Here is a 12,704-nt window from a genome sequence, read left to right on the forward strand (position 1 = left end):
GAGGCGTATTTTGGAGACCTTCCGATCGAGTACTTTTCGGACGGTATCAAAAAGTTAGAAAATCGTTGAACTCGCTGTATCGACCTAAAAGGAGAGTATGTTAAAAAATAAAATCGACTTTGGCCAAAAAAACGTCTCCGTGTTTCATTTTTCAGGGACTTAACAGACTGTCTAGTATATCCTTGACATTAGCTCACTCTGCGTAGCAATAGTTCAAGGACTCTTTACATACATTCTAGATATACATTCTAGTATAGGGTACCTATATTTGTCTATTATACCTGACCATGAATTAGTAATTATATTCAAAGATTCATACGATTCATACGATTCATACAAAAATTCATACGAAAGCAACCAAATCTCAAAATAACTGATAGTAAAACCTGCGAAGCAAGCCTCTTTAAAAGATATTCGGATTTAAACTGTAATAAATCTCCGTATTTACTGCATAAGGAAACATTTATACCTATTTCCAATGGATACATTATTATCCCTCTTGTCAAAATAAAATTAGATATAAGTTGCGATAACAATTTAACGACTGTAGAAATAATCAATCCTGATAAAATAGAAGGTAATAGTTGCAAAATATACAATAATTATGACCAGAAAAAGTTACCCAAATATTTAGAAGAAAAACAAACTTACTGGATTAATATAACGTATGACATTAACTACGATGAACAGGACTTAAAGAAATTAGAACAAAGATTAATCCAACTTCCTAAACAGATAGATAATGATGAACTCAAACAAGCTCGCATAAGCTTGGATGATACCGAGAACACATTAAAAAATATAGCAAATCATCGGCGAATGAAAACATGGATAGAAACTAGTTTAGACTGGTTTAAGTACGTAGGCTATTTCTTCTTATCACTAATATTATTATGGGCATTGAACAAATGCGGTATTTTTGAAATAATCAAAGCATTGTTATCCAAAAAACTTAATTTATTCTGCGTTAAAACTAATAATCAGATTACTCCACAAATTGTCACTTATACTCCCTCTACTCAACCTTTAATGAATCCAATTAAGTCTAGAAAAATCAAAATAGGTTTAGAGGACTAAACCTTGTCTAAAAAGGCGGGTGTTACGGAATTGACTTTGACCTATTGACGTAATAGATTTAGGCAATCTGACGCACCTCCTTACGTATAAGTAGGGCCAAACCTACGATCTTCAGTTAGTTCTAATCTTGCTCTAAGACTCTAATCTTGTATAATTTATTCAGAAAGTTAATAAAGAACGTCGAATTGCCCTTTAAGCAATTCGAATATTTTTTAAAAGTACCAAGTGCAATTATTACGCATTACAGTTACGTGGCTTAAGAATTTCTTGTGGCCACCTCCCATGATAAACAGAAATGATTCGTCCAGCATAAGTTTCACGTATTCCAGAGTTTAACTTGCATACAAAACAACTACAACCTTACCAATTCTCTCTATTTGTCATTCCACATAAATTGCCCTAGTTTTCAGCGCTTTTCAGAACCGAAAATCATAATGCAAGATTGACAAATAGATAATTTTAAATTCGGGGAATTCAACTTATTCAAGGAATTTAAGTTATTTATCGAATCCAGGAACTCAGAGAATTTAAAGGAATTCAAAGAATTAGGAGAATTCAGATAATTCAAGGGATTCAGAAAATTCAAGGTATTCAAACAATTCACAAAGTTCAGACAGTTCAAGGTATTCAAACAATTCAGGGAATTCAGACAATTCAAGGCATTCACAGAATTCGAAACATTCATAAAATTCTAGGCATTTAGTCAATTAAAAAAATTCAGAGAATTCAAGGAATTCAGAAATATCAAGGAGCTCCCATAATTCAAGAATTTCCACAAATTCGGGAAATTCATCAAATTATAGGCATTCAGTGTATTTCAGAGAATTCAAGGGATTCAGAAAATTCAAGAATTTCAGAGGATTCGAGGAACTCAAGGAATCCAGAGAATGCGAGGAATGCAAAGAATTCAGAGAAACCAAGGAATTCGCAGAATTCAAGAAATTCAGTGAATTCATGAATTCAGAGGATTCAAGGAATTTAAGGATTTCAGGGAATTTAAAGGAATTCAGAGAATTCAAGAAATGCAGAGAATTAAGAGAATCCAAGGAATTCACAGAATTCAAGCAATTCAGAGAATTTAGAGAATTCAGAGGATTCAAGCAATTCAAACAATTTAAGGAATTTAGATCATTCGAGACATTCATCGAATTCTAGGCATTCAGTACATTCTGGGAATTGAGAGAATTCAGAAAATCCAGAGAATAAAACGAATTCAGACAATTCAATTAATTCCGGGAATTCTAGGAATTTAGGGAATGCAAAGAATTAAGAGATTTAAAAGAATTCAGAAAATGTAACTAATTATGAGAATTCCAAGAACTAAATGCATTCTGTAAATTCTTAGGATTCTTAATTATTTGCACTCATACAATTTTTCTAATGACTGGAATTCTCCGGATTCCTTACATTCCCCTATCACCTGTAATTCTCCACATTTCTTAAAATCTATAAATTCCTTGAATTCTCTAAATTCCTCGAATTTCGTGAAGTCCGTGAATCACTGAATTTGTTGAATTCCTTGAGTTATATGAAGTCCTCGAATTATCTGAATTCCTCGAAATCTCGCAATTCCTTGAGTTCTATGAATTCCTTAAATCGTATGAATTTCCTTAATTTGCCAAGCACGTTGAATTCCCAGCGTTCTTCAGATTCCTTTTAATTCCCTGGATTTCATGAATTCCTGAAATTTGCTGAATTGCTTGAATTCTCTTAATTCCTTGAATTCTCAAATTCCTTAAATTCTCTTAATTTCTTGAATTCCATAAATTCTCTCAACTTCCTCATTTCTCTGATATCCCTTAATTTTTTTAACTGTTCGAATTTATAGCATTTGTAAATTCCTTTATATTCCCTGAATACCTTGAATTTTTTGAATTCTAGGAATTCCCCGGATTCCTCAAATTCTCAGAATTCCTTAAATTCTCTTAATTTCTTGAATTTTCTGAATTCCTTGCATTCCTTCACTTCTCTAAATTCCCTTAATTCTTCAAACTCGTTGAATCTACGGCATTCCCTTAATTCCTTTAAATTCCCTGAATTTCTTGAACATCGAAACGAAATTACCATTGTTCAATATTCACGTTTGACAGTGTTCTCTACGGTTAAAGTTCGTTAGTGCTCTGATCTATATAGCTCTGCTTTTCATGCAGCGTTTCGTGAAACGTCTATTATCCTCAATATAAAATCTCTAGACGACATTGTCGATTTCGATTGTCACAATACTCGATTTCATTGTTATATGCGTACGACACGAGGCGTCAGTGAGTTAGACAGCATTGAAAAATATCGAAAAAATTGTCACGATTGCTCGTTCTTTGATAACTACACGCGTGCGACAGAGCAAAAATATCTTTGGACAGAGGCATCCGTGAATTTGACAGTAATGGAAAGTTACACGTGTTTTCTTGAAGTTAATGATCCCAACGGATCTGCCTTGATCTACGCTTGCTTGGATTTTAGAAACGTTCATTAGCTACGGTGCGCGTCTGTACTTGATTTTTAAGCACGTACACTGTAAAAAAAGGTTGTGGAATTTTAGTACGTTAGACGTATGTAAAAAGTGGACTCACGCGCATCAGCGTGAAACTAGTATAGAAATGTTGAAAATTTTACAAAAGTGTAAAATTCTTAACTGGACTAAAATTTAATATATGACGTAAAATTGAGCAGCGGAAAGTCGAACATTTCTACAAAATATTAACCTAACCTTAAATACTTAAATCAATAAGGTCATATTAAAAATATATTTGTAATTACTCAAGTGTATATCGCACAAAATGTATATCATATTGCAAGTCAAAATCAGTCACTTGCATTTATTCTTTCGCCGAAAGTAAGCAATAAAGTTTGCAACCTGAAATGCACGCTTCGCTCATAACATGCGAACAAAAGAGCGAACCAAAAAGCTTTATAGCCAAAATTACACAAATGTGGAATGTTAAACAAAAGAATCTAAAATGACTATAATGTGGAGAAATTTTCATTAGAAAATCGAAATTTATGCGCAGGCGGTAATTTTACCAGGGTAGGGAATTTTACTACGTAGAGTGTGAGTCCTTTTTTTACACACTCTGAACGTAGTGATTTTTAACAAGCCATATGAATTCATACAAAGTCATAGAACTAAGCCTGTAAGAGACGTCATTCTAGACAACACGGGGAAATTTGCTTTCTAACCTGTAATTTTAATGCGTCCAAAGTGACATTTTATATGTGTAAATTTGCACTTTGAAGTGCAATTTTAAAACTGCGATTTTTAGTACACATAACATTTGTAATACAGCACCTTACTATGTTGCTTTAGGTTAAATTAGCAAATACAATTATAAATTACAGTGTTGTAAAAATGGAAATTCTGTAAACATTTATAAATATATATTGTCTAGTACGCAGTAGTACCTAGCTCGAATTAATGTTTTTTATAGTTAAAAAACGTTTTCTAAATCCAAAAAAGCATTAAATTTCTAACCTCAAAGTTGCCTTACCTTAAATTTAGTTCGTGCGTACTTTTTCGCCGTTCTAACCAAAAAAATAAACATTTAAACTATAACTATTTACAGTTTGTATTTATATTTATAGCTTTGATATTTATAGTCACATTCATTGAAACAAACCTATTCATATGTAACGAAACAACAGCCAGGTCTCCGTAACCTGCTGTTTATTCACTGGACCTGCGGGGTGACAGGTTTGCTCCAATAAATGAACACAGCGTTCGTTCACTGGAACACGGGCAATTTAAAGGTCCAGTAGGTGAACACTCATTTATTAATAAAAAAGCTTACTTTTTGTGAAAAAAACCCTGTGGGAAATTGAATAATAATATCTTACAACTATAACAGCACAACTTTGATGCAGAAAAGGTAAAGAATTTTTTTGTTAAAGCAGTGTAAACAAGGAGTTGATTAGACACGTACGTTATAGTGGTCGATGACTTTCTCACCATCACTCACTATAATCGATGATGCTTCACATTCAAGAAATTTTTAAAATTATTTACAAGAATTTACTGCAATGAATTGTATATTAAACTCTTCAAAATTGCTTCAAGATTTCAAATATATAGAAATTCATAAAGACATTAATTTTCAAAGGTTATATTTATATATTTTTCGCATTAGTGTTCATTCACTGGTGACTTTTCAGCACTGGATCACTCACCCTAGTTGAAGTTTCAAACAAACAGATGAACTTTTAACGCGGCTCGTAAGTTTGAGCGCGCTCAAGGCGCGCGACGGATGGATCTCGCGCTTCGCACTCGAATATTTATTCTTCGCATTTGGAATAGTTTAATAAAACTTTATCAAAAATATCTCTTTCATATGCCAGAATTTATGGGCGTCTTCATATTCTGAATGGTCTACTTGAGTGTAGATTAAGATTCTCAAAGTTTTGTAGGCTTTGAAGTACACATTCTCATCGTGACACTCGCGCTGCGCGCTCGATTTCCGACAGACATTTATAAACAAGTTTTCTTGAATCTTTTTTTCTCTCGTAACCTTCGTCCTTTTTCCACACATTTTTATTTTATTTTTTTTTATTTTCAATGTTATTTTTTACGAATAAAACAAAAAGTACGCATCCTATCAAGAAGTGATTCTGAACGAAATTGTGGATCTTTTTTGGAAGAACGATTTTTTTAATTAATCTTTTTTCGTATCCTATATAGTTTGTCCACAAAATGGATTTTTTTATTTTTTATTATTTTTTGTTCAATCAAAAATGTGAATTTTCGATTTTTTAAGAAAATCCAAAAATTTGTTATGATAATCTTGTAGGGATTTCGAAAAGAAATGTTTTTCTTCCTTTGACTTTTTTCCATATCGTGCGTTTTTTGGCTTAATATTTTGATTTTCTTCGATTTAAAAATGTAGAAAATGCTATGACTCTGGGAATTTTTTATCGAAAAAAGTCATTAGGATAAATTATTTTCCCATTTTAATACTATAAATATCCGTACATAGAATTTTCAAATTCAGAAAAGTGGTCTCAAAAATTTTCAAAATGCGCTCAATTGTTGAATTTCGATCAAAAATGGCTGGTTAACGAACTCGTGCTTTAGTTTAGGACCTTAAATGAGTGTGCCAAAGATGGACTTAATCCGTTAATTTTTTCGAGAGTTATAATCTTTAAGGACGGATGGCCGGACGGACAGACAGACTGACGTCATCATAAAACCCTGATTTTTGGATTCAGGGGGTCACAAAACGTGGAGATCCGTTGAAAAACTGTGATGTCAAATTTCCGACAATTCTAATACTTTCTCAATCATAAATTATAAGAATGTAAAAAGACGATGTTTGAAACAAATAACTGAATTTTCGACACAAAAATATCAATTTGTAATTCAAAATTTCAATGTTTCACCGAAATTGGGATAGTTAAATTTTTAGTTAAAGAATTTAATTTTTAACCAAAAAAAAAGGAATGTCCAACTTAATAGTTTTGTTCTTGACCACAAAGATCAATTTTCAACCAAGAAGACTAATTTTCTACAAAAAACACGAATTTTCATCGAAATATATGCATTTTCAAACAAATGGTTGACTTTTCAACTAAAAAAGATCAATTTTTGATTTCAAATATTAATTCTCTACCAAAAATGATATAATCCAATTTTACTTTACATAAATTAATTTTTGACTAGCAATGAAGGAATTTTCAAAAAAATAATTGAACACTCAATGAAGAAGATGAATTTTCAACCGCGAAGATTAATTTCCTACCTTAAAAAGACGGTTTTAAAAAATTACATTTTTAACAAAAAATAGTCCATTTTTTTAATATCATTTTTCTATCAAAAATGGTATAACCCACTTTTTTCTTAAATAAATAAATTTTTCACTAAAAAAGGAAATTTAACAAAATAATAGAATTCTCGAAAAAACGATGAAAATTCAATTAAGAAGTTTATTTTTCTACCAAAAATGACGAATTTTCAACGAAATTCTGAATTTCTACATAATGTATCAAAACAGATAAATTTGTATACAAATAGTTCAATATTTAACGACAAAAGATCGATTTTAAACCAAAAGGATTAATTTTATACCAAAACAGAAAAATAAAAAAATTAAATTATTAAATAAAAAAGGTCAGTTTTCAATTTAAAATATCAATTTTCAACCAAAAATAGTACAATCAAAATTTCTTTTAAAGAAATTGTTTTTTGACAAACTGAAAAGGAATTTTTTTTAAATACCTGAATCCTTAATAAAAAATATTAATTTTCAATCAAGAATATTACTTTTCTATCAAAAATTTCGAATTTTTAAACGTAAATTTTTTAACCAAAGAGATGAATTTTTAACTAAAATTATTAATTTTTCTACTAGAAAGACGAATTTTCAAAAAATAAAGAATTGTCAGGCAGCAAATAAACAAATTTGTCCCAATTCTTAAACTTTTGACTATTTTTCTGTAAAACAGTTATAACACCTTTACCCTCCATCTACCACCATAAACCACGTTTTTCACAACACCTTCACACCACATGATAAGTTTTCAAGTATTTATTTGTTGAAAGTGTTATTTTTAATACAAATTTGATTAATTTCAATGTAATTTGAAATATAATAATACCTTGTAAAGATTTATCTACTCTTGTAATCAACATTCGTACAGTAATCATATATCGCCTTATTCCTTACAAAGTAGTGAAATGATTTTGTATAAGTCGGAATAATGAAACAGTTATTACTAAAATTTCATGACATTGAACGCATGAACTAATATTGGGGACACTTGAACAAGATTTTCAGGGGAGAGTTTACAGAGTGGCAACAAGCTTATTACATGTGTTTTTCTACCTATAAGGTCATTGATTATTATAATGCGCGTTCAAAAATTTTGCTAAATTGATTTATAAAAATTGTGGTGTAAAAATGCAAAGTTCATTATTTAAAGAATATGATTATCTTCAACGTGAGTTTCAAAATTGTAATAAATGCTATTCATCAATATTAGGTGTAAATTAATTTTTAATAAAAAAAGCTCATTTGGAATAAAATACTTCAATTTCATTTTCCACTAAAAAATATAAAATCGGTTGAAATCCTATTATAAAAAATTAATTACAGTTTCAGATACAGAACTCATCCCATGGTGTCTTCTCTTATTTTATACTAATATTTTGTAACATTTATTAAATATGTATAACATAGAAAAGATAGTCTTTTCATTTATTATTTTTCATAAAAAGATAAATAGGCACGCGCAAGACTGCTGTTAAATTTAAAAAGCCCTTACGGATTCTTGAGATGCAGCACGTCTGGCCGTCTGCGGTTGTCGCCAACTGAGACTCGAGGCAGACACGTTTAGACATTTATTGTCACTTCTTGGGAACTTCTGAATATTTTTTAAGTCTTATCAGTTTCAATTAAAGACAAGATATTATAGAATATCTCCTGGCGATTCCAGTTTATTTCCTTTGATATCCTATGTAACAGCACGAGTGGAAGTTTGAAACAAAATCTCAGAAATTCTCGGCTACCACCGCACCGCTCCGAGGTTATAAACCTTTTATAAACCTTTTATAGTTACAAACTTCCTTCTGCATCCATTTTGAAAGTCCCTTGGTATATTTTTGGAGCGCGTGTATGGCTTTAAGGTGTTTTCACATTCTAGAGCACCCATCGAAAGGAAAATTATTTTAACCGAATATTATGGGTGTAAATGCTGCAGCTCCCTTTTAATCTCTTGATCCCTCTCCTCTTTTTCTTTCCTTTTAACAGTGATGCTGTAGTAGGACGAAGCCGGAAACTTTATTGCGAGTATAATTAATTTCTCTAAGTCCTGGAAAACGATATTAGTACTCGAGTGTGCAATGGTAATACTCAGTGTGTATATAACGTTCTCTGCACCTATCGTTAGAAACTTTTGGAGCTAATATGTGTTCAGGGTACAATAATATTTGTAATGACACCATCTTCACACGCGAGAATGAACTTCTTACTACCTAAATTAACTTCTGATCTGTAAGTAAAGCAAAAGTTTGTTCCTTCGATAAGCGCTGACCGTCGGCTGCCTGCTCCGTAGATCTGTAGATGAACACTCATTTTCTAATTAATAAGTATATTTGATAAAAATCAAATCAATCCTTTCTTCGACCATCAATGTAAATAAGAATAAGATTTGTTTTTGTAGGTCTTACGGTCTTCATGAATTAAAAGGATAAAACGAAATGATTCGAAAGTTCGTGTATATAAAATTTATATAAAATAGGTTTAAAATCCAATTTTTTTAAAGCTCTTGTTTCAACATCTTCTAAAATCAAATGTGAAAATATAGGAGACAATGGCGAACCCAAAGGACAATCATTTAATTGCGTATAATATTTTCGAATAAAAGAGAAAACTATGTTACTGAAAACAGTGTTAGTAGCGACTAAAAATTCATTTTTGTTATTTTACTTAAATTTTTATTTTGTATTACTTTTTCTTTGATGCAGTCTAATGTTTAATCGAATAGAATGTTATTAAACATTGAAACAATGTCCAATTAAACAAAGAATGTGTTGAAGGAACTATAATTTTATTTCAAGTGTCCTTTAAATCCCCGCTATTTTTAACAAATGACTCTGTGTTACCTGAAACTGATTTTAAAACATTAGAAGTATATTTGGCTGAGTAATAAGTAGGAGAACCAATTGTGGGAACAATTAATCTCCATTTCAAATCTGTTTTGTGTACTTTTGGCAGAGAATAAGCTTTAGCTACAGTACTATTATGTGTTTTTAATTTACATCTCGTTTGTTCATTTATCAATCTGTTTTTCTCTAATGGAATAGCTGTATCTTAACATGCTTCTTCTATTGCTGTAACAAAACTGGTTTTTATCTTTTTATACAAATTATCGTTGTTGAGCATGTTTTTCACAGTCTTATTATAATTTTCTCTATTAGCTGCTACCATTATGTTGTCTTTATCTGCATTTTAAAAAACTAAATCTTTATTAGCCTTTTGGAAGGTATCAACAAGATAAAATATTTGTCAAGATTCTTGATGTTATTATTAATCTTTTGACCTTGTTGATAATTTTCAAAAGGCTAATGAAGATTTACTTTTTTTAAATGAAGATAAAAGGAACATAATGGTAGAAACTAATAAAGAAAATTATAATTAGACTGTGGAAAACATGCTTAACAATGATAATTTAAATAAAAAGATAAAAACCAGTCTTGTTATAACAATAGAAGAAAAATGTAATGATATAGCTATTCGATAAGAGAAAAAAGATTAATAAATGAACAAACGGCACATAAATTAAAAACACATAATAGTACTGTAGCTAACGCTTATTCTATACCATAAGTGCACAAACCAGAATTGAAATGAAGATTAAATGTTTCCACAATTAGTTCTCCTACTTATAACTTAGCCAAATATAATTCTAATGTTTTAAAACTAGTGTGTGTGTGTGTGTGTGTGTGTGTGTGTGTGTGTGTGTGTAAACGTCTACCGCAACCTATTGCTTTGTTCTACGCAGCCTTGGGAACAGATCATGAGCGTATTAATTGTAATGCCGCCGCGCTGTTCGGAATTTACATGCGGTACGCGCAATGAATTTTGCATTTCACAAACTCCTGCTGGACCGAATGGATAGTGTTATGAAGGGTCAACATCAAGGATGGAAGGACTCCTAATTGAAGAGAGGAGCCAGAGGGTGAAACGAAGAAATAAGTAACGTAATAAGCTCTAGTGAATAGCACAGGGCCACGGCTAGGTTGAAGGAGGGGGGGGGGGGCATAGTATATGATGTTTGTTTGCCAGCCTCGTGTGCTGCATAGTAAAAATATTCAAATGCTTCCGCGGAGTCTACGTTCCAAACCCCCATCGTCCACGATCTCCACTTTCCTTTGTCTGTCCCACACACCTCATAATCCCTTATCTTTCCGAAATCCCAGACTAACAATCCGGCGGACCGGCGTAATTTACGGAGTAGACGCTTGCGATAGTGCAAATTATTTTTCTAAAACAATGCCACGGCTTCTTTGTCTGCTTTTTTACTTTCTCCATCTCTTTCTATTTTTCTCTCCTATTGGGTGCGAACATGACCTTGATATTAACCGGATATGACAGGCAGCGCCCGCGGCGGCCAAAGACTGAAATTCCCAGTGGATAGAAATTGGACATTTACACAAACTAGCACGTGTGCATTGTTTTTAAGCATAATAAATAAATAGATGGTTGCTTTGAAAACGCATGTAACATTTTTCAAAACAAAATTAAATAATAGAGGAAACTTTATTGCACAAAGATTGAATAAGAAAATTGTTGTCATTCCAGCTAAACCCGTTCTAGTTTCGTCGTTGGTTACGAACATAACCATAAAAATTGCCGGTAGAATGTCAACAAACGCATTGATGTTGAATATTTTTATTAGAACATGATTTTAAGCTATAACTGGCTTTATCAATTTTCATCTTAAAACATTGAATAAGGAAAAAATTTTAGCAGTAATTCTTGTGGTAAGGGTGCAGAAGTGAAAGTAAAGGGAAGAAGCCGAATTCAGTGCAGCGTTATCAGAGAAACGTCTGTTAGTTCTCCCCAATACGACGTTAAATTACAGATGTTTATTAAATAACAAATATATTGTAATACAAAGAGAATCATTAGAGAGATTTATAATTATAATTATAAATTTCCTAACATTTTTCTTTATGTTAACAATATTTATAAATTATCCCTCCTAGAAATATTTGATTGCGTACGATTAATAACGATTAAGAGTAATAAAAAGTTGAATCGCTTTAAATTGTTGCTAATTGTGTCAATTGTTCCCAATCGGATTGAATTGAGTAAATGCACTTGACTGCAATACGCCCTCTGCAGTTTTCATTTGTAACACACATGACGCAGACGTGTTTATGGGTTAGATATTAAATTTTGACTAATTTAACAAGCGTTTTGAGTACAACAAAATAAAATGTTTATGCGGTATGCAGAATGAATAGTTAAAAGAATATGGGTTAAAAAACGTGAAATTCATTCCGTTTAACGATGTGGCAGTGATGTAGTATGATTATCAAGTAGGCAGTTTCATTTAGCGGGTATATTATTGTAAAACGTTTATTTGCTTATTTTTAAATACATATTGTTGAAATTTCTTTGACAGCCGGATGGCGCCAATATTTTGAAACTCAGACTAAAAAAATTATAAGTAACTCCTTAAATTTTTGTAGAAAAACTTATCCAATTCTTTTAAGTTCCATGCAATATAGCAATTTTGAATTTATAAATAAGTTTGATTTAAAATTCTTGAAAGTTCCAGTTTTAAATATTTAAAATATTACATTTTGAATATATCAAATAATTCGTTTTGCAATGTCTAATCATGAAATATTTTTATTTTAAAGGTTTGAAATTATTAATTGTATAGTATTAGATTCATTTAGGCTTCATTAGCTTCAAAGTGGAATTGGATACGTGCGGAATTCATCACAAAAAATGTTTTTCCTTCCATAAGCACAGAAATTTTTTTATATATTATCTCCTTCGTGAAACATTGTTATTAATGGCCACATATTTATGTAATTGTGGGTCCGGATGCAATAAGGGCACATAAAATTTTTTCGTGCGAAAACGAAGTCCCCTGGAGGCTTTAGAAAAAATTTTCGAATTTTAATT

General features: G+C 31.3%; 1 protein-coding gene across 1 annotated transcript in view; it reads left to right on the forward strand.

Moving 5' to 3' along the window:
• LOC117170254 (Krueppel-like factor 7) overlaps positions 1-12,704 on the forward strand; it is a 457,787-nt gene that overhangs the window by 112,288 nt on the left and 332,795 nt on the right. The window lies entirely within an intron of this gene.

The sequence above is a fragment of the Belonocnema kinseyi genome, chromosome 3, assembly GCF_010883055.1.
Source record: "Belonocnema kinseyi isolate 2016_QV_RU_SX_M_011 chromosome 3, B_treatae_v1, whole genome shotgun sequence".
NCBI lineage: Eukaryota > Metazoa > Arthropoda > Insecta > Hymenoptera > Cynipidae > Belonocnema > Belonocnema kinseyi.